Source organism: Pongo pygmaeus, chromosome 17 (genome assembly GCF_028885625.2).
Source record: "Pongo pygmaeus isolate AG05252 chromosome 17, NHGRI_mPonPyg2-v2.0_pri, whole genome shotgun sequence".
Lineage (NCBI taxonomy): Eukaryota > Metazoa > Chordata > Mammalia > Primates > Hominidae > Pongo > Pongo pygmaeus.
Genome location: NC_072390.2, coordinates 78,590,295 through 78,613,118, shown reverse-complemented (window position 1 = coordinate 78,613,118; position 22,824 = coordinate 78,590,295). Strand labels below are relative to the sequence as shown.

General features: G+C 38.4%; 1 protein-coding gene across 1 annotated transcript in view; it reads right to left on the bottom strand.

Annotated features, from left to right (window-relative positions):
- Positions 1 to 3,168, bottom strand: part of SERPINB11 (serpin family B member 11) — a 40,499-nt gene extending 37,331 nt beyond the window's left edge. The window contains exon 1 of the mRNA XM_063653320.1: positions 3,094 to 3,168. The gene's annotated coding sequence lies outside the window, so the exon portion shown is untranslated. The remainder of the gene's footprint in view (positions 1 to 3,093) is intronic.
- Between the last annotated feature and the right edge of the window lie 19,656 nt (positions 3,169 to 22,824).

Below are 22,824 nucleotides of genomic sequence, written 5' to 3'. Positions count from 1 at the left end.
CATTGTACAGGAACCCTTTGTACTTTCTATTCCACTGTTCTATAAACTTAAACAGCTTAGTTTAAACATAGTAATAATAATGTTGTGCTTTTTTCTGGGCTTAAGTTTTTTCTTTTTCTATTTTTGAAACAACATCTTTCTTTGTCACCCAGGCTGGAGTGCAGTGGCGGGATCTCAGCTCACTGCGGCTTCCACCTCCCAGGTTCAAGCGATTCTTCTGCGTCAGCCTCTCAAGCAGCCGGGACCACAGGCCTGCACCACCACACCTGGCTAATCTTTGTATTTTCAGTAGAGACAGGATTTCACCATGTTGGTTGTGTTGGTCTCGAACTCCTGACCTCAGGTGATCTGCCTGCCTCAGCCTCCCAAAGTGCTGGGATTACAGGTGTGAGCCACCACGCCTGGCCATCTGAGCCTAAGTCTTAAGAAGACCTGATCTTTTTAACTCATGCTCTTAGGAGTCTATAGTCACCATTTGAGTCTTGCTGGAGAAAGCATGTGAAAAAACCACAAGAAGGGAGCAAGTGGAAAGGAAGAGGTCCTAAAACAACAGAGAAGAGTCAAAGAAACAAGTCAATAGGGAGAAGCACAGCCTGCTCATTTTCCCAGTTGAGCCATTGCAGCCAGCCCCAAACCATTCCAGACATTCTAGCAGAGGTACCAGGCATGTGAGTGAGTGAAGGAGCTTTCTTGGACCTTCTAGCCCTAGCAGACACAACGCAGAGCAGAAACAAGCCATCTCCACTGTTCTGCTTGAATCCCTGACCCACAGAATTGCATACAAGTAAAATGGTCGTTATATTAAGCCACTTAGTTTTAAGGTTGTTTATTATGCAGCAGCAGGTACGTGAAACACCAAGTAAATTTTTAAAAATGTTCAAGAAAAGCTGATATTTCCTTTTGTTTTTCTTCCCTATAGTGTTTGGCTCTATACAAGTGGAAAAAAGGAGTGTGCTTTTGTGTTCTGTCCATTCTACCAGAACTTTAGCTGAAGTCGTTAGGAAAGGTGTATCTAGTTGAAATAACTACTCTTATAAAATCCTTTAATATGGAACAGAGAGTGGCAGGAGGCAGCCAAATGCCTAGGCAGATAGGGACGGGTCCCCGGTGAAACCCCACCTCCAAGCCAAAGACAGTTTAAAGCCTGAAAGCCAAGCTACAAGTTAAATCCTCAGACCAGATTGAGAACTTGTTTTCCTATTTGGCATGCTTTCCTCTGATTGGTCCCCACCCTTAACCTATTTTACATATACCTACCCTTTCCTAATTGGTTTTTTCCACTGTCATGCCCACCTTTGAGTGGTGTCTTCACTTTAAACTTTTTTGCATACTCACAAACCAATCAGCATGCATTCCCCATTCTGAGTCCATGAAAGACCCCGGACCCAGCCACAGAAGGACTTTCACACCTTCAGGTAGGGGGACCACCCCCATGTTCCCTCTCCACTGAAAGCTGTTTCATCACTCAATAAAATTCTTTTCCATCCTCCTCACTCTTCAATGTCCTGCATATCCTCATTCTTCTTGAGTATAGTATAAGAGCTCAGGGATTGCTAAATGTGGGTACAAGCTATAACACAGGCAAGCTGGGGCATGCCAGCATGGCTGAGTGGGGCCCAGGTGGGGCATTGCCAGCCACAGATCTTCAGCTTGCAAAGCAACCAAGAAGAAAAATCCTACATCAGAACTTTATGGGGGAAATCAAGGATTAGCTGATCTCATTCTGTGGAATGAGCATGTTTAGTTGACAACATACCTATGCACAACAAAGAAGGATGATATATAGTGGTTTCCGGCCTTCATTCCTAATTCTTTCTCACTATAAAGTCATCAAAAGCCTTAGTTGGGTATCCAACCAGTATTAATTGATCATCTATAACATGCAAGGTACTGTTCTAGTGTAACTGAGTATCCCAATTTTTCTAAGAGATATAGAATGAGGTTTTTTTTTTCTCTTCTTTTCTCTTTCCTCCCTTTCCCCCATTCCCCCACTTCTTACTTAGCTCTTTAGAAATGCAATTAAAACCATTTCCCTTCCCTTCAACAGGAAAAATTATCTGTGTGCTTACTTAAAAGCTCCAGGGCAGAAATATCTCCCACCAGGAGAGTGCCTTGAGAGACAATAGTCAATTTATAACCAAAAGTATGCCTGCTACAAAATTCTCTCCCACCTGGAGAGAATCTGGAGACAAGACCACTCTACAACCTAGTTCTGACCATGATGGTGCCAGCTCAACCATCCAGTAGGTCAAATACCAAAACAAGTCACATGGACTCCCCACCAGCTCACTCCCTCCCCTGCATGGCATTCATGCCACATTCCCTCTTAAAAGGCCCTGCTTTCTGCTCCAAAAGTGAAGCAGTACCCTTAAGGCCAGAAGCCCGTACTTCTTCCCCTAAGCTAGCTTTGGAATAGAAAGTCACGTTCTTTATACCAGACCTCGTTCTTGTGCGCTGGACTCTGCAAGCAGTGAGTGACTGCTTTGCACTAGCATGGTGCATACAGCAAGGAATACAGCAAATTCACCACCTTTGGGATCTTCCCTGAACGGATCATGTAGGAAGTGGTGGGATGGGCTGGGCTGGGCTGGGCTGGATCAGATCGATTTTGTGGCATGCAGGCTTTATAAACCCTCTTTTGCCACAGTTTCAGAGGAGTCCTAATGCTGCTGTTATAAAAATAACTAAATAATAAAAATTAAAATTGAGAAGTCCATGTTACTCATTTATTATAGGAAATTCTGAGTTTCCATCTGCAATTCAGATTTTTAATATAGTGTCTTCCTCAACTGTCTTGAAAGCTGAGTGCTTTCTTCCACAGCTGTCCAATCTCTGTGGCTAGTTACCATTTGTCCTAGGAAACTGTTCTCTTGTCACCTACAGACCCTGAAGCTTCTGTCTGGAAAACATAGTTTCTCACTCAGCTGCCTTTTTGCCTATATATTGGCTAGAGCAGCAGGAGATTGAGTCTGTAATGAAATGGAAAGCCCATGTGCCCAAATTAGGCATCTCTGATAAATGGAAACCCATTAGACTCCTCCTCTAATGGCCACAGATCCTGGGTTTTAAAACAGTCTTGCTGGTTTGACTTACCAAGGCCGATCAGCTTCCTGGGTTTCTCAATCTCACAAAAAATCACCACTCCTCCACCCTAGCCTGGCACCACCCTCTGTGTTCCCATGCTCCTTAAAGACTGCATTCCACAGTGTTTGCGTTAATGGGGTGGAGAGGCAAGGTTCAGCCTCTCAAAGAAAGGCTTACTCAGAGAATACACAGATCAACTGTTGGGAGTTCCTATCCATTTGCCTTGTTGTTTTTATAACCTGTGTACTGAATAATGCTGAGAACAGTAAATAGTGAACATGATATGTTGCTGTTATCTGAGGTTTGTGTGTACAATAGACTCTTATCTGGAGAATTTATTGAGAGAAAAAGAAAAGAGAGAGAAAGAAGAAAGAAAAAAAGAGAGAAGGAAAAGAAAGAAGAAAGAGAGAGAAAAAGGAAGGAAGGAAGAAAGAAAGAGAGAAGAAAGAAAGAAAGAAAGAAAGAAAGAAGAGAAAGAAAGAAAGAAGAGAAAGAAAGAGAAAGAAAGAAAGAAAGAAAGAAAGAAAGAAAGAAAGAAAGAAAGGAAGGAAGGAAGGGAGAAAGAAAGAGGGAAGGAAGGAGGCAGGGAGAGGAGGAAGGAAGGGAGAGAGGGAGGGAGAGAGGGAGGGCAGGAAAGCAGGCAGGAAGGCAGGCAGGAAGACAGGCAGGCAGGCAGGAAGGAAGGAAGGAAGGCAGGGAGGGAGGGAGGGAGGGAAGGAGGACTTTTTCAATGCTGAGATCCAAAAGGTAGAATCTGGAACAGGGAAGAAAAAAAAATGTTGTTGGTTTTTGTTATTTCTTATTTTGATGGGGTAGGGAGGTGGTATCCAGATCACAGAGTAAATGCTGGGTCACACAACAATTTAATTAGTGTAGTCTTGTTTAGAGAGACAAATATAAAATATTTAACAAATCCACTCATAAAAATAATTCAAAACAGAGTACTTGATTTAATAAATATAGAAATACTAAAAATTTATATAATATACCAAAGAAGGAAGAGTGAAAGGAGCTAGAAGTCAATGTGGAGGGATCAAAATGGAGGCATAAAGAGATAGGCAGTGAGGGAGGAGAAGGACAAAGGCAGAAGAAAGGAAGATGCCAGAGCTAACGGGAAAGAAAAAGTGTGTCAAACAACAGGCTCCAATAGGAGCAGGGTTGTGGGAGATCAAACATGTCCTCCATGATTGATTTCATCGAGGCCAGACCACTAGTCCTGTTTTCCAGGCAATCTTGGGAAAATCCTCCTGGCCTCATATTTTTCAGCTGCAAATTAAGGCAGTTGTATCTAATGATTTGCTGGAGTCACTTCTCTGACCTGGTCTTGCCCCATCTCTGAGGCCTAAAGGTGGTCCTGTGAGTGGCCAAAGTTCAGCAGACCCATGAAAGCACTTATACTGCTATTTGTTCTGCTAAATCATTAATTAGCTTGTATTTTTTTCTCCCTCACAGTATGTTTTGTAATTTACGCTTGCTGCTTTTTCTTCTGAGGTCCTTTTTGGGTCAAAGAGTCTATGATTCCGGAACCAACAGCTATCTGATTACCTGCTTCTTACAGCTTTTAATGTCAGCCCATAGACTCCAGGAAATGAGATACTGTGCTATTAAGCAAGCAAGAGAGTCTATAAAGCATTGAATCATGAGATTCTGTAACTGTCCCAGGTACAAATGTCAGAAGACTGGTCTTTTTCCTGTCTGTTTCACAGGGAAGAAACAAACAGAATTTCTTCTTCCAATTACATAGCACAATGAATAGAGACAAGATGACAGCATTTGTAGTTCATATTTGCTCAACTTATTAAAGAACAAAAGCTCACAGAATCACTGGAGTTTGCCCATGGAGGCAAAATAGTGCAAAGACTGCCAAGGTTTTTAGATTTATTGTGTTTAAATAATGGTCTCAGATTTCCTGGGCACCTTCACACAGAATCAGTGTTGACGTATTTGCACATTGACTAAACACATTTGATGTCTTGGCCTCTCAATTTACTTATTTACTTATTTAATGTGTATTCATTGGCAGATATTGCCAAATGAGTGGCTGAGTACCATGAGCATGGAATCTGGTCTCATTTTACTTTTCATCTTTTACATACCCTAGGACTATACTGGTATAGAGTAGTGTACAAAACAGACTTGATTAATTTGTGATATTTTAATACATGTGTACAACGTGTAATGATCCATTCTGGCTAACATTCGTCACCTCAAGCCTTTGTCATTTCTTTGTTAGGAACATTCAAAATCCTCTCCTCTAGCTTTTTAAAAATATGCACTAAATTATTGGTGACCATATTCACCCTACAGTGCTATAGAACACTAGACTTATTCTACCCATCTGGCTGATATTTTGTACCTGTTAACCAACCTCTCCCTATCCTCCCCTATCTTCTATCCTTCTCCCCCTCTAATAACCACAATTCTACTCTCTACTTCACTGACCTCCATTTTTTTTAGCTCTCACACACAAGTGAAAACATGTGGCATTTGTCTTTCTGTGCCTGACTTATTTCACTTAACATAACGTCCCCCAGGCTCATCCGTGTTGCTGTGAATAACAGGATTTTATTCTTTTTTAAGGTTGAATAGTATTCTATTGTGTACAGTTACCACATTTTCTTTATCCATTCATCTGTTGATGGACGATTAGGGTGATTATACATCTTAGCTGTTGTGAATAGTACTGCAATAACATGGGGGTGTAGGTATCTCTTTGATACACTGATTTCCTTCTTTTGGACAAGTACTCATCAAAACAAAAATTTTAACTAACACAAATGAAAAAAGTGTTACATTAGCCTTCCCTCCTGGCTTTTCTTGCACTCAAACCTGAATGCTTTCTTCATTTGGAAAACTTCAAATGAGGTGACTCAGAAACTTCTTCTCATCTGTCATTCAAACAATCAGGTATATTTCAGTATGTTCTGATATTGCAAGCTGATCTTTTCTTAACTCAAACTTTTGAATATTTTTGTTTAAGACTGCTCTTCAGAGAATATACTACCTCCACTTTCAATAGCTGTATAAAGACAGGCTGACTCAGGATCGGAAGGACAAGTCCCAGGAAGGATATTTTCTGTTGGTTACAGATAAACTGTTGACTAAGTCTGGACTCATCTCTGGACTAGACTGTCCATGCACTCTCAAGCACAGTTAAGACTCATGGGGCCATGTGCAGTGAGGCACCTTTGCCCTCTCATCTGCTGCCGGTTCTCACACAGCTGAGGATTCAATAGGGTAAATTACCTACCGGCTCCCCCTCCTGCTCGCGAACCTTCAGTCTCCTCTTTGCTGGGCATCCATCACTGTGCTTCCTGCAACCCAGTCTTGGAGTTTCTTGTGGTTTTGATTCTACCTTTTATATATTTAATTACTTAATCATTAATGTCTTTTATACGTTTAATCATTTTGTTAACTCTAGCCCTATTAATTACATGAATGAAAATATTATATTCTCTTATCTGAATCTGTTGAAAAGTTGAATCTTTCTGTTTGCTCTGTTCACTGACTCTAAGTCTTGGGAAATTGCCTCCTCCAGTGTTTTTGCAGTATTACATTTGGAAGCTTATCTTCAGAGGAAGAATTCCGTGCAATCCAGGCTGAGGAAATGCTCTTCGGAGGAGTTTTGTCTTTGTTTTTGTGAGGAACTCGGGGGGTATATCATACTGTTTTTTATGTCAGTTTCTTAGCTTGACAGTTCTCAAATTAACTCAGTAATATAAATTCAAAACCATGGTGTTACAGTCCCATGGATATAATTTATTATTATCATTATTATTGTTATTAATTTAAAGGCCAGGCCAAGATAATAGTGTGTCCTTTAAATCTTTCTTCCATGTGGTTAAATTATTTTCCTAATCCAACATTTCACCAAGGATGTTGCTCATTAAAGGCTCCAGTATTATGCAGTTTCTCTGTTCCAACAATTTGCCTCATAGACCACTTTTTGAATGTTGGTGTAGTATAAAAAAGAAATATCTGCAAGGCACAGTGGCTTACACCTGTAATCCCAGCACTTTGGGAAGCTGAAGCAGGTGGATCACTTAAGCCCAGAAGTTAGAGACCAGCCTGGGCAACATAGTGAAACCCTGTCTCTACCAATAACAACAATACAAAAATTAGCTGGATGTGGTGGTGCACACCTATAGTCCCAGCTACTCAGCAGGCTGAGGTGGGCAGATCAAGGCTGAGGTGGGCGGATCACTTGAGCCTAGGAGGCAGAGATTGCAGTGAGCCCAGATCACACCACTGCACTCCAGCCTGGGCGCCAGAGTGAGACTCTGTCCAAAAAAAAGAAAGAAGGAAATATCACAGTTAATTGAAAAGGCTATGAAAATTCTCCTTTAGGCCCAGCACAGTGGCTTATACCTGTAATCCCAGCATTTTGGGAGGCTGAGGCAGGCGGATCACAAGGACAAGAGATTGAGACCATGCTGGCCAACATGGTGAAACCCCATCTCTACTAAAAATACAAAAATTAGCTGGGCGTGGTGGCACGTGCCTGTAGTCCCAGCTGCTCAGGAGGCTGAGGCAGGAGAATTGCTTGAACCTGGGAGGCAGAGGTTGCAGTGAGCCAAGATCACGCCACTGTGCTCCAGCCTGGCAACAGAGCGAGACTCTGTCTCAAAAAAAAAAAAAAAAAAAATTCTCCTTTATTTTCAAACCACATATCTCTATGAAGCCATATATTCTTCAACCAGAACAACATATTGCAACAGATTGAATGCAAATGCAGATACATAAATCTAGCAAGACATAATTACACTAAATCGAACATTAAAGAGATTCGTAAAAATGTAAACAATGCCTTTTTTACCACTATTTTTTGTATACTGGAAAACATAGCTTTTTAAAATAAAAATGTGTCATTTACATTAACATGCAATGATTGTATTGTTTTTTAATATTAAGATGTTATTTTATAATTTTATATTTAAACTTTTTCCGCTTAAATTTCTGATGGAGTAAATATCATTAGAAAAATGCACATAAACAAAAGTTCTTTGAGATTTCCTTAATAATTCTGAAGAATTTAAACGGGTCCTGAAACCAAAATGTCTGGGTACCTGCTGTACTGTACATTTCTGCTGCATTTAGTATGCTGAACATTCTCTTCTAGCTTTCATTTCTCTTCTCTCATCTTCCTCAGTGCACCATTCCAACTCCTTTTCCTCTTTCCAACATCTGGTTTTCCCCTAGTTTTCATCCTTTGCTTCCTTATTATTATATTACGTCTTCTCTCTCTCTGGATGACCTCCACCACTCACATTATTTTAACAACGTCCCAAATAGATGAATCCAAATATGTATCTGTAATCTGATTATTTTACCATACTCTGTACTAGCAAAACCAGCTATCTATATCTTGATGTTTCTTAAAAAGCTAAACTCAAATATTCCCAAACTGAGCATGTGAGTGAATGGTACCATCATTAAATCCTGCCACATAAGTCAGAGATCTGTGAGTCATCCTAGATTCTTTTTTCCCCTACCTCCCTCATCCACTACCAAGCCCTGTAGTTTTTGCTTCTTAAATATTCCTCCCTCCATGGATTGCATTAGCTCAAAATCTCATGACCTAGATACATTATTGCAAGCCTTCCTAATGGGTTTCCTATTACTTCCTGTTACTGGTCCTTCGTTTCTCAAAAAAAAAAAAAAAAAAAAAAAAAAAAGTCCACAGTTATTACCCTGAAATACAAATCTAGTCATACCACCCACATGCTTAAAACCCTTCAATAGTTCCCCAGGGCCTTCAGAAAAAAAACTCAGGTCTTTCATCATGACACAAGAGGCCTTCATTAGGCAATTTTTCCTTCCCAGTCTCATCACCCTTGTGAGTGTCTCTTCCTGCATTTCTTGCTTTAGCAAAACAGAATTATTTGCTTTTCCCCTAACACAATTTGCGTCTCTCCTCCCTTTGCTGTAATGCACGCCATCTCAGACTTAACAACTTGTTGAGCTCCTATTCATCCTTTAAACCCTGAGAAGGTCTTCGCTTCCTCTGAAGAGTCTTTTGGATTGCACGAATATCAGTTCCTGGTTTTTCTATTTGTATTATAGTTGTGCAAAATATTGTTATTGGGGGAAACTGGTAGAAAATTTCCTTATACATTTTTTGGCAATTTCCTGCTAACTTATAAGTATTTCCAAGTTTTTTAAAGATGTTTATAGATACTTCCCATTTTATCACACCAAATATTAGAAGATGTGTATTCAAGAGTTGAAATTTAATAAAATCTACAATACTTATTGCTTCATCAAGAACATTCAGAAGTGAAAAATGACGTTTTCATGTATGTGTGGCAGTGAGGAATCCATGACTACCAGCCCAGTTTGGAGCCAAAATGCCCTACCTCATGCTAAATTACAGTAGTTCTATCCATCACTTTTGCACCATCAGCACAAATCGCAACACAGTGGAAAAGGCAAAAGTGTTTTAGTATTATTATAAAATTGGTTGTGTTCTTGTGGTCTAAGAAACTCTCAGGGATCCACAGATCACACACAGAGAATCTCTGATTGGAAAGACCAGGGTAAACTTAAGCGAAAACTATATCATTAAATAAGTCCACATTCTTTTTCATAATCAGATGAAATTGCTTCCTTCCCCATGCTATTGAGGAAAGATGTTATTCTCTCTCCCGTGATCTTCTCCCCCTTAATAACTGTAGAGATGAGGAGAGGAATCTTCAGCCTTGCTGTTGCCTTAAAGTGAAAAAGCCAGAGTCCTTTCTTGTCCCCAGGAAGTCTTGTGCTGTTGAAGTGCTATTGCAGCCACTGCCACACGGTGTCACAGGCGGTGTGGCCAGCAATGTGCTGCACCACACCAACAAGGTAACGGTGATCTCTGAAACCTTTGCCCAAGAACACGCTATAACTTTTTTCTATTTTTATGAAAAGCATATATTCCTTGAACATTTCCAAGCTGATAGCTAAAATGTTGCCCATAATCTAAATAATTGCAGATGATTTAATTCAGGCAAATTGTGAGTGCTGTTGTTTTAAAATAAAACAGTTCTATCATTCTTTACATGCATGCAGTGAAATCTAACCATGTGAGATCCACCATCATTAATAAATACACATGAAAAACCTATGAAATACATATGAAAAACCTCTTGAACATTCAGGTATTTTACATCATTCCTTTTACCTCGGTGTTACATTTCCACTTCACTTCCTCCAAAGAATTTTCTTCTAATTTAATATACTTTTACATTTGAAAGTATTTTATTGATAACCTTGCCATATTTCTTTGAAATGAAAGTACGTACATGCATTTAAAATACAAAATGTTCTTATGACCCATGGCCACTATTCTAAATGTTTAAAAATTTCATCTGGATTCAGTTATCACTGTACTTGTTGTTAGTATACAATGGAAAATATATATATTTAAATTTTGATAAATAATTATTAAACATAAATGCTAATTTTTACTGTAGTTGCATCTCTTAATGAAGTGAATGAGAATAAAAATTTTTCTGTGGTCTTTCATTCAGGACAACAATTTGGTAGGCAAAATACTTTTTAAAATGTATTGACTGCATCTTAGATAGAATCTTAGATCTTAATAATAGGAGATTAAAATATTAATCATTTTATAAGATAAAATATAATGAAGATGGCCTGTGATATGAGTAAACATTTCATGGTAAAAATTAACTTACTTGAGCATTAGGACAAATACTTAATGCATGCGGGTCTTAAAACCTAGAAGACGGGTTGATAGTGCAGCAAACCACCATGGCACATGTATACCTGTGTAACAAACCTGCACGTTCTGTACATGTAGCCCAGAACTCGATCCAAACCAAATGGAAGAGAAAGGTTGAATTAAGGGAGTGGAGATGGGAGATGTCAGAGAAGGGTTACCGCACAGAGCTCGGAGAGAAGGAAGGGAAAAGGGCAAAGCTGAGAGAAACAGATGACAGAACTTCCAGGTTGAATCCATTAGATCACCCAAGGAGAATGAGAGAAGAATGTCCGGGATAGATGCCCGGGAAATGTCTGCACGTAAGGGGTGGCAGTGGAGAAGGAGTTGAAGACCGGAAGTCAGAGATGTACAGGAGAACAAAATACAGAATTCTGAAGAACAGGGGTCAACAGAGACAAATAGGTTCAAAATTTCAGTAAAGGACAATAAATTTTGATGCACAGAAGTTATTATCAGGAAGCTATTAGTAAGTCACCAAAGAGATTGTTTTTCATGAGTTTTTAAAATTTTGGTAAAATATGCAGAACATAAAATTCACCATTTTAACCATTTTTAAGTGTACATCCAGTGTGGTCTTAAGTACATCCACATGTTGTGTAACCATCACCACCATCCATCTCCTGAACTTCTTTATTATCTCAAACTGAAACTCTGTATCATCTGGGTGTGGTGGCTCACACCTATAATCCCAGCACTTTGGGAGGCCGAGCCAGGAGGATCACCTGAGGCCACAAGTTCAAGACCAGACTGGGCATTGTAGTGAGACCCTGTCTCTATGTAAAAATAATAATAATAAAAAAAAATCTCTGTATCCATTACACAGCATCTTCCTATTCTCTCATTCCCCTAGCCCATGATAACCACTGTTTTACTTTATGTCTCTATGAATTTTTCTATTCTAGGTCCCTCACATAAGTGGAATCATGTCTCCTTTTGTTTCTGGCAATATGTGTCCTTCTGTTTCTGGCTTATTTCACTCAGCATAACATTTTCAGGGTTGGTCCCTGTTGTAGCATGTATCAGGATGTTATTTCTTTTTAAGGCTGAATAGTATTCCATTGTCAGTATATACCATAGTATATACCACGGACATTTGAGTTGTTTACACCTTTTGTTTATTTTGAATAGCGCCACAATGAACACTGGTGTACAAATATATATTCGAGTCCCCATTTTCAATTATTTTGTGTATACACCTGGAAGTAGGATTGCTGGATTATATGTTAATTCTATATTTAATTATTTGAGGAACTACTGTATTGATGTCCACAGCTACTGCACCAATTTACATTTCCACCAGCAATGCAATTGCTAGAGTTCCAATTTCTCTACATCATCACCACCGCTTGCTATTTTCTGATTCTCAATGCGGTTCTGAAGTTCAGCATCTTTTCATGTAATCATTGGCCACCTGTATCTTTGGAAAAATGTCTATTAAAGTCCCTTTTCTCACTATTAAATTGGGTTGTTTGTTTGTTGTTGTTGAGTAGAAAGAGTGCTTTATATATTTTGGATATGAATTATATATCAAATTATTATTTGTAAGTATTTTCTCTCATTCTGCACATTACTTTTTAACTATGTCTTAATAGTGTCCTTTGAGGCACAAAAGTTATTAATCTTAATGAAGCCAAATTAATCTATTATCTCTTTTGGTTATGGTGCTTTCTGTGTCATATTCAAGAAGTCATTGTTAAGTCCAGTGTTATGAAGCCTCTTGCCTATATTTTTTTTCTAAAGTTATCATTTTGACTCTAACACTTAGGTCTTTAATCCTTTTGAGTTAGCTTTTATATATGCTTTAAGGTAAGGGTCGAACTTCATTCACTGGCATGTAGATATCCAGGTTTTCCATCACCATTTGTTAAAAAGACTGTAATTTTCCCCATTGAATTGTCTTGAAACACTTGTCAAAATCTTTTGACCATTTACAGAAGGGTTTATTTATGGGGTCTCTATTCTATTCCGTTGGTCTCTATATCTGTCTTTTGCCAATACCACATCATTTGGATTACTGTAACTTTGTAATAGGTTTTGAAAACAGGAAATGTGAAACCTCCAAATTTTGTTCTTTTTTCAAGACTGTTTTGGCTATTCAAGGTGTGTTGAAATTCCATATTAATTTTAGGATGAGTTTTTCTATCTTTGCAAAAAAAATCTGTAGGTAGCTTTGGGTAATATTGTCATCTTAACAATATTAAGTCTTTTAGTTCACAAATGTAGCTTAATTCTGCTAAGCATTTAAAGAAGAAGTAATACCAGTTCTTCTCAAACTCTTCCAAATAAACAAAGAGTGAGGAATCCTTCCAAACTTATTTTAGGAAGTGAGAATTACCATGACACCAAAACCACACAAGGACACTACAAGAAAAGAAAATTACAAGCCAATATCCCTGATGAACATAGATGCAAAAATCTTCAAAAAAGTGCTAGCAAACCAAATTCAACAGCATATCAAAAGAATCATTCAACATGAAGTGGAATTTGTCCCAAGGATGCAAGGATGGTTCAATATATGCCAATCAATAAATTTGATACACCACATTAACAGAATGAAGGACAAAAACCATATAATCATCTCAATAGATATAGAAACAGCATCTGAAAACATTTAACATTTTTTCATGATAAAAATTTGCAAGAAATTAGGCACAAAAAATACATACCTCAACAAAATAAAGCCCCATGCACAGCTAAAATTACATTCAATGATGAGAATTTGAAACTTTTTCCTCTAAGATCAGGAACAAGACAAGGATGCTTACTCTTATCACTTCTGTTCAACATAGCACTGGAAGTTCTAGCCAGAGCAACTAGACAAGAGAAAGAAATAAAAGATATTCAAATCAGAAAGGAAGAGTTAAACAATCTCTGTTTGGAGATGACATGATCTTATTTATAGAAAACCCTAAAGCAGCTACCAAAAATATGTTGAAACTAATAAATGAATTCTACAAAGCTGCAGGATACAAAACCAACATACAAAAATTACTACAGTTTTTATGTACTAACAATGAAATACATAAAAAAGAAATCAAGAAAACAATCCCATTTGCAATGGCTACTAAAAAGTGAAATACCTGGAAATAAATTTAACCAATGAAGTGAAATATCTGTACACTGAAAACCAAAACATTGATGAAAGAAACTGAAGAAAACACAGATAAATAAAATATATCTCATGTTCATGGTTTGGAGGAATTAATATTGTTAACATGCCCACACCACCAAAAGGGATCCACAGATTCATTTCAATCCAATTCCTATCAAAATTCCAATGACAATTTTTACAGAAATATAAGAAAAAAATCCTAAAATTTGCATGGAATGAGAAAAGACCCCCAATGGCCAAAGCAACCTTGAAAAATAACAATGCGGGAGGCATCACACTACCCGACTTTAAAATATCCTACAAAGTTGTAGGAATCAAATAGCATGGTACTGGCTAAAAACAGACATATAGACCAATGAAACAGAATAGAAGACCCAGAAATAAATCCATGCTTATACAGTGAATTGGTTTTTGACAAAGTTGCCAAGGACACAGGAAAGTCTCTTCAATAAAGGGTGTTGAAAAAATTGGATATCCATATGGAGAAAAAGGAAATTAGATCCTCATCTCACACCATATATAAAAATCAACTGAAAATGGTTTGAAGACTTAAATGTAAGGACTGCAAATGTAGAACTACTAAAAGAAAACATAGAGGAAAAGCTTTATGAAATTGGTCTGGGCAATTATTTTTTAGATATGATTCCAAAAGCACAGGCCGCAAAAGTAAAAATAGACAAACGTGATTACATAAAACTGAAAAGCTTCTGCACAGCCAAGGAGTAAAGAATTCATAATCAACAGAGAGATGACATGACCTACCAAATGGGAAAAAATGATATGGAACAGCAAAAATATATGTATACATATACATTTAAAAAGGTCAAAGGATCTGAATAGACATTTTTCAAAAGAAGATATACGAATGGCCAACAATTCCATAGAAAGCTGCTTAACATAACTAATCCTCAGGGAAATGCAAATCGGAACCACAATGAGATACCATCTTACACCCAATAGGATGGCTATTATCAAAGAGTCAAAAGATAACAAGTGTTGGTGAGGATGTGGAGAAAAGGGAACCCTTGTACACTGTTGGTGGGAATAAAATTTGTACAGCCATTTAGAAAACCTTATGGAGATTCCTCAGAATTTTAAGAACAGATCTAACATATGATTCAGCAATCTCACTTCTTGGAATATACACAAAGGATATGAAATATATATGTCAAAGAATTATTTGTATCTCATGTTCATTACAGCATTATTCACAATAGCCAAGACATGAAATCAGCCTGTGTCCACCAACGAATGAATAAATAAAGAAAATATGATATATACATATACACAATGAAATACTATTCCACCATAAAAAAGACAGTTCTGTCATTTGCAACAACATGGATAAACCTGGAGGATATTATGTTAAGTGAAGTAAGCTAGACACAGAAAGACAAATACTACATAACCTCAATTATATGTGGAATCTAAAAACGTTGAACTCATAGAAACAGAGAGTAGAATGGTGGCTACATGAGGGTGGTGGGGTGGAAACGTTGGGAAGATGTTGGTAAAGGATATGAAATTTCAATTAAACATGAGTAATAAGTTCAAGGCATCTATTTTACATCATCATGACTATATTTAATACTATTATATTGTATACTTGAAAATTGCTGAGGGAATAGATTTCAAGTCTTCTAGCTACAAAAATGATAATTATATGAGGTAATGGATATGCAAATTAGCTTAATTTAGCCATTCCATAATGTGTGCATGTCAAAACTTCATGTTGTATACCATTAATATATACAATTTTTATTTACAAATTTTTTTTAAAAAATTAACTGTTAAAAAAAAGTTCTGAAAACAAATTAAGAACTTCATATGCCTACTACCTAAATTTGATGTAAGTTAATATATTGTCATTCCTATGTTAAAATATACATTACAGATATAATGTTATAGGTGCCTTTAAAATGTTTCATAAGTGATATTTACACATTCTTTTCCACTTGATTTCCAGTTCCTTGCTATTATGTCTAGAGATTTATTCTTTTTGACACATGATTATCCACTTCATTTATATTCACTGCTGTAGAATAGTCCACTGTATAAACCTAGCTTAATTTTTCCTTAGTCTTCTTTTGATATACATTTAAGCTGTTTCTAATTCTTCGCCATTGGCAAGAATGCTGCAATTCATGCCTTTGTATGTATCTTGTGCAACATAGTACATGGGTTCATCTAGGCTATACATAGAAAGAAAGAGACAGGTTTTTTTCTTTGAGACAGAGTCTCACTCAGTCAGCCAGGCTAGAGTGCAGTGGCACAATCTCAGCCCACTGCAACCTCTACCTCCCAGGTTCAAGCGATCCTCCCACCTCAGCCTCCCGAGTAGCTAGGATTACAGGCATGCACCGCCATGCCTGGCTAATTTATTTTTATTTTTATTTTTTGTAATTTTAGTAGAGATGGGGTTTCACCATGTTGGCCAGGCTGGTCTCAAACTCCTGATCTCAAGTGATCTGCCCCTCTCAGCCTCCCAAATTGCTGGGATTACAGGTGAGAGCCACCACACCTGGCCTAGGGTATATATTTAAACATAGAATTACCAAAATAACCAGATATTGCCAAGTTTTTCCAAAATAGTTGTACCAATAAACATTTTCAACAACATATTTATCAATTTTACTTGTCCACATCACACCATCCCTAAATATTTAAGAATAGTTAGTATTATTTACAATAACAAAGACATGGAACCAACCCAAATGCCCGTCAATGACAGACTGGATAAAGAAAATGTGGTACATATACAACATGGAATACTATGCAGCCATAAAAAGGAATGAGATCATGTCCTTTGCAGGGACATGGATGAAGCTGGAAGCCATCAACCTCAGCAAACTAACACATTAACAGAAAACCAAACACCACATGTTCTCACTCATAAGTGGGAATTGAACAATGAGAACATGGATACAGGGAGGGAAACAACACACACAGGGACCAGTAGGGGGATGGGGGGAAAGGGAAGAGAGAGCATTAGGACAAATAGCTAATGCATGCAGGGCATAAAACCTAGATGATGGGTTGATCGGTGCAGCAAACCACCATGGCATATGTATACCTGTGTAACAAACCTACACGTTCTGCACTTGTATCCCAGAACTTAAAGTAAATTAAAAATAAAATTTAAAAAAGAATAGTGAGTATTACTGGTGTGAACCTCTCTGTTGTTTTAAATGCATTTTCCCGACCTAAAAAGAGTAAGAATCTTTCCACTGTAAACTTCCACATTGCTTCAGGATTTACTTGTCAAGGTCTATGAAAAAATGCCTTGGGGATTTTGAATAGAAGTGAATTTCTCAAGACATGAAAGGAAGCAGCTGAGCCCATAATCTTTGTAATCACTTTTGTCACTATAGCTGCTAAACACCACAATCTTAACACCTTGACTTAGACTTGCCCTTCATGTTTTGTCTCCATCAGTGATATTTTGATGCTACCATATGCCATAGAGCAGAGTCCCTTTCCTTCCATCATGTGTTTCTCAGCACGTGAACAACTCAGTCTCAGAATTCCATTTGGAGGTCTGTTTTCTAGAGCTATTCCTGATACCAAGTATTTGCTATTAATCAGGGTTGCTACAGAAAACAAAGGGCACCATCAAATCTGTAATCAAGTAGAGGGACTATTTACAACAGTATGATTCGGACTAAGAGGAAGCAACAAAGGATGGTGAAACATCCAAGATCTAGCAATAGCAAAGAGACTATTCTAACCCTAGTCTAGAAGGGCAAAAGGTGAAGTCATTACCAAACCCCAGAGAAAGTAGATGTAGCTTTGGAAAACGTTGCCCAATAAGCTCTGTAGCCTTTGGTAAAGTAATGCAAACATCTCTTTTGACCCTCAAAGTGAGGGAGCCAGTTGGCTAAGCACTCTGTCTTCACCTAGATGCTAACCTACTCTTGGTGCCTGCCATTGACCAAATCTAACTGGATGCCAGAGGGCGCAGGAGTCTTATTATGTCTCTGTACAACTCAGCTTCTTGGAACCCATACGAGGTAGAGAAGAATGAAAGGTGTAACTGAAGAAGCAAAATAAGATACCCAGCACAGCCACATCCCCATGAGGGCAAATTTCTTTATGTCTCTAGAACTTCACATCTCCATTGGTACTCCAGAGACAAGCATCAAGAATAGTTACATTTTTTATGTAAAAAAGCATATTCAAGTACATGAAACACGAGGATTCCAATGAACAAAAGGGTGAAAAAAAGACAATTCACGAAAGAGGAAATTAAACTAGAAAAGAGATGTAAAATAACATTGGCTGTCTGTTGCCAATCAAATGAAAGATTTGAAATCACTCAGAATAATTGAAGCAGTTTGAATAAAGAGTGGAGAGGTGATAGATTACTTAGTGAATATGAAGGAGCAGCATAGAAGATGGTAGGAGGTACATGGTATAACTGCATGGCCAAAAAAATTAAAATAGGACATTGAAGACAGAGAAAAACGATGGCTAGAAAAGCAGTAGGAATAAAAGAGAAGATCATGCTTCCTGACTTCATGGTATGAGAATGGGGGAGTGAGTAGATACCCATGAGAAAAGATCAAGGTGCACGCAGCCATCAGGGAAAATCCATAGTGCAGATAAAGCAAGGAGGAAGAAGGACAGTTCTAGTAAAAGGGAGAACATCAATATAGGATGTTTCTTAACAATAGAAAAAGAAGGCCAAGAGGAATCAGGGAGAGAGTTATAAGAGACGAGTAAAGGGACAGGGTAAGATTTGGTTTGGTTTGAAAGCATACAGTAAATATGATGTCTGTCCCTGGCGGTGTTGGTGGAGTAGGAAGGAGGCAAGAGATAATATCATTTTGTCTGTGCTACTGTACTTACATATATCAGGGGAAATTCAGCCAGATATCAGGTAAAATTCACCCCTGATATTTCATGTAGGTTCTTTTCTATTTTCCCTAAGTGTTGGTTGGTCTGAGAAATAAAGGGATAGAGTACAAAAGAGAGAAATTTTAAAGCTGGGTGTCTGGGGGAGACATCACATGTTGGCAGGTTCCATGATGCCCCCTGAGCCACAAAACCAGCAAGTTTTTATTAGTGATTTCAAAAGGGGAGGGAGTGTAGGAATAGGGGAGGGAGTGTAGGAATAGGGGAGGGAGTGTAGGAAAAGGGGAGGGAGTGTACAAATAGGGTGTGCATCACAGAGATCACGTGCTTCACAAGGTGTTAGAATATCACAAGGCAAATGGAGGGAGGGTGAGATCACAGGACCACAGGACCTGGGTGAAATTAAAATTGCTAATGAAGTTTCGGGCACGCATTGTCATTGATAACATCTTATCAGGTGACAGGGTTTGAGAGCAGACAACCGGTCTGACCAAAAATTTATTAGGTGGGAATTTCCTCATCCTAATAAGCCTGAGAGTGCTACGGGAGGTTAGGGCTTATTTCATCCCTACAGCTTCAACCATAAAAGACGGCTGCCCCCCCAAAGCGGCCATTTTAAAGGCCTACCCTCAAGGGTGTATTCTCTTTCTCAGGGATGTTCCTTGCTGAGAGAAAGAATTCAGCGATATTTCTCCCATTTGCTTTTGAAAGAAGAGAAATATGGCTCTGTTCCGCCCAGCTCACCTGTGGTCAGAGTTTAAGGTTATCTCTCATGTTCCCTGAACATTGCTGTTATCCTGTTCTTTTTTCAAGGTGCCCAGATTTCATATTGTTCAAACACACATGCTCTACAAACAATTTATGCAGTTAATGCAACCTTCACAGGGTCCTTGGACGACATACATCCTCCTCAGCTTACAAAGATAATGGGATTAAGAGATTAAAGTAAAGACAGGCATAGGAAATCACAAGGGTATTGATTGAGGAAGTGATAAGTGTCCATGAAATCTTCACAATTTATGTTCAGAGATTGCAGTAAAGACATGCATAAGAAATTATAAAAGCATTAATTTGGGGAACAAATAAATGTCCATGAAAACTTCATAATCTATGTTCTTCTGCCATAGCTTCAGCCAGTCCCTCCGTTCAGTGTCCCTGACTTCCCGCAACATACATATGAGACTATTTCCCACTCTGCTTTTCAAACCTTACTGCAGTTGTTTTCCCTCATGAAAACTAAGAAAGGAAAGCTAGTTAATCTTATTCTGAGGTTGTTCAATATATACATATCTACATCTGTAGAGAGATCCTTGGGAATACAGTAATTGGCATATATTCTGTTATTGGATGCTTGAAAAATCTCTTCCACTAACCAGTTTCCCTATAGATAGGCACAAGCACATAGGTAAGAAACAATAAATAAATGTTCTCTTTAATTGTAACTTCACAATGCTGAGAAAACTTTACAGCCTTCATAAGGAAGTGAGGTCCAGGAAAATCTAAGAGGTATTTCTTAACCAACCTATAAAGACATTAGTAATGACAGAATATTTCCTGAAAGTGTAATTTCCCATTGAGGATTTGTCTTTAATTTCTGGATTCCTGGAGCCAATGAAGTCGGCATATGTTTATGAAATGCCAAGAGACATAAGTTGGCAAGTGTTCACATGCAAAAAACTTCTCGGAATTCCTGAGCTCTCTGTGGCAATATATGACATCAGGATATGTCCCATCTCACACATCAGGATATGGCCTCTCTAGACTGTCTATCACATGCCAGGAGAAATTTTTAGGAACAGAAAAAAATGCCTGAAATGATTTCTCATTTGAACTCATCCAAGCTTTCTCTAAATTTAAGCAAACTCCTGGTCATTTTCAATTAGTACTTTTCCTCAAGTTCAACCTTCATGACAAACCTCAGCATCTCAGAAGATTTAGCCATAATCTGAAATTCTCTTCCATAGATTGGTCCCCTGTAACCCCGGTTTGTCTCAGCTTGTTATCCTGCTTTTTTTTCCCCTCTATTCCCAGGCTGAGTTTCTTGCTTCTGTCCTATGAGACGTTAGAGTCCTTCGCTTTGGTACCCAAGTAAACCCATCTTGCTCCACATACAGGAAGGTCTATTTTTGCCTTATAGCCCTGGATGCAGACTCAGCTGAGAAGACCATTATTCATTTTTGGAATTCTTCATCTCGATTATTTCCTCTTGTTTCTTTCCCTCCTATCTTTGAGCTTTTTAGTTCATCAACACCCCATTAGTCTATTCCCTAACTTAAATCAGGGAACTTATACCTCCCAATCTCATTCAGAGACTCAAAACATATATATTGATACAGGAGACCTAAGAAGAGCATGTCTTGGGGGTTGGGGAAACAGGCAGGTGAGAAACTTTCAGATTGGAAACATAGGTTCCTTTTTCCTCTCCAGCCCCTACTTCATCCTATGTGTTTATGGAACCTTGTTGTAGATGAATCTCCCTGAACTTTGTGATGTGCTGAGAAAACAAACTCACAGCTGGTGTTAAAAAGGGCCCATGACAATACCAAGTGTTGGGGAGGATGCAGAGACATCAGAACTCTATTCACGGTCGGTTGGAATGCACACTTGTGCAGAATTCTATGGAGAAGAGTCTGGCATTTCCTCAAAATGTTAACCTGGAATTACCATATGACCCAGCGATTTCATTCATAGGTTTATACTCAAAAGAAATGAAGACATATGCCATGCAAGAAAATGTACATGAAAGGTCACAACATCATTGTTCATGATAGTAAAAGGATGGAAACAACACAAATGTCCATCAACTTATGAATAAAGAAAATGTGATCTATTCATAGAATGGAATATTATTCGACCACAAAAAGGAATGATGTACTGATCCATGCAATGATGTGGACAAACGTTGAAGATAATACTAGATAAAAGAAACCAGTCACAAAAGGACGTACTGTATGATTCCATTTACATGAAATGCTTAAAATAGGCAAATCCATAAAAACAGGAGGTAGATTGCTGGTTTCCAGGCTCTTGAGTAAGGGAAGAATGAAGTACAAGTTTTCTTTTGGAGGTAGTGAAATTGTTGTGGATGAGATCATGATGGTGATAGCACAACTTTGTGAATATAACAAAATTATTAAATTGTATAGTTGAATTTGTGGTATATAAATTATATGTTAATAAAAAGGGGGTCCACAAAACAAACAGCCCCCCACTCTGGTTGTCAGGGAGATATTGGACTAAATGGCCTTGGACAACAACCCTCTCCCTGGCCACAGACATTCTTCAGATTATGAGATATTCCAGGGGAAACACTGTAATGAGTCTGAAGCCAGGTGCTAAACGGAAGGACCACCGAGAAACGTTGTGATCCTCACAGGTCAAGCAACTTATTTTTCTGCTTCATTTTTAAATGAAAAATTAGAAAGCTGCCATTCAAAATGGCCTCTGTTTCAATTGCTCTTCTCAGTGTCAGCCTGTTAACTCAGTGTGTTAGTCTGTTTTCATGCTGCTGATAAAGACATACGTGAGACTGGCAAGAAAAAGAGGTTTAATTGGACTTAGAGTTCCACGTGATTGGGGAGGCCTCAGAATCATGGTGGGAGGCAAAAGTTATTCTTACATGGTGGCTGCAAGAGAAAATGAGGAAGAAGCAAAAGAAGAAACCCTTCATAAACCCATCGGATCTCCTGAGACTTATTAACTATCACGAGAAGAGCGCAAGAAAGACCGGCCTTCATGATTCAATGACCTCTACCTGGATCCCTCCAACAACATGTGGAAATTCTGGTAGATACAATTCCAGTTGAGATTTGGGTGGGAACACAGCCAAACCATATCACTCAACAAGGTAGATAACTTTGTCACTGACCCTATGCAACACAAAACCATCTGGGATGGTTGCAAGGGGCACGGGAGGTGACTGGTAGGATCACTGCCAAGACTGAGCATTCAGGAGAAGGCAGTAGAATCAAATCCTATTCTCCATAGTATGCTATGAGATACTGAGGTACACTTCTTCAGTATCTCTTTGGACTTAGAATTAGGACTATATTCC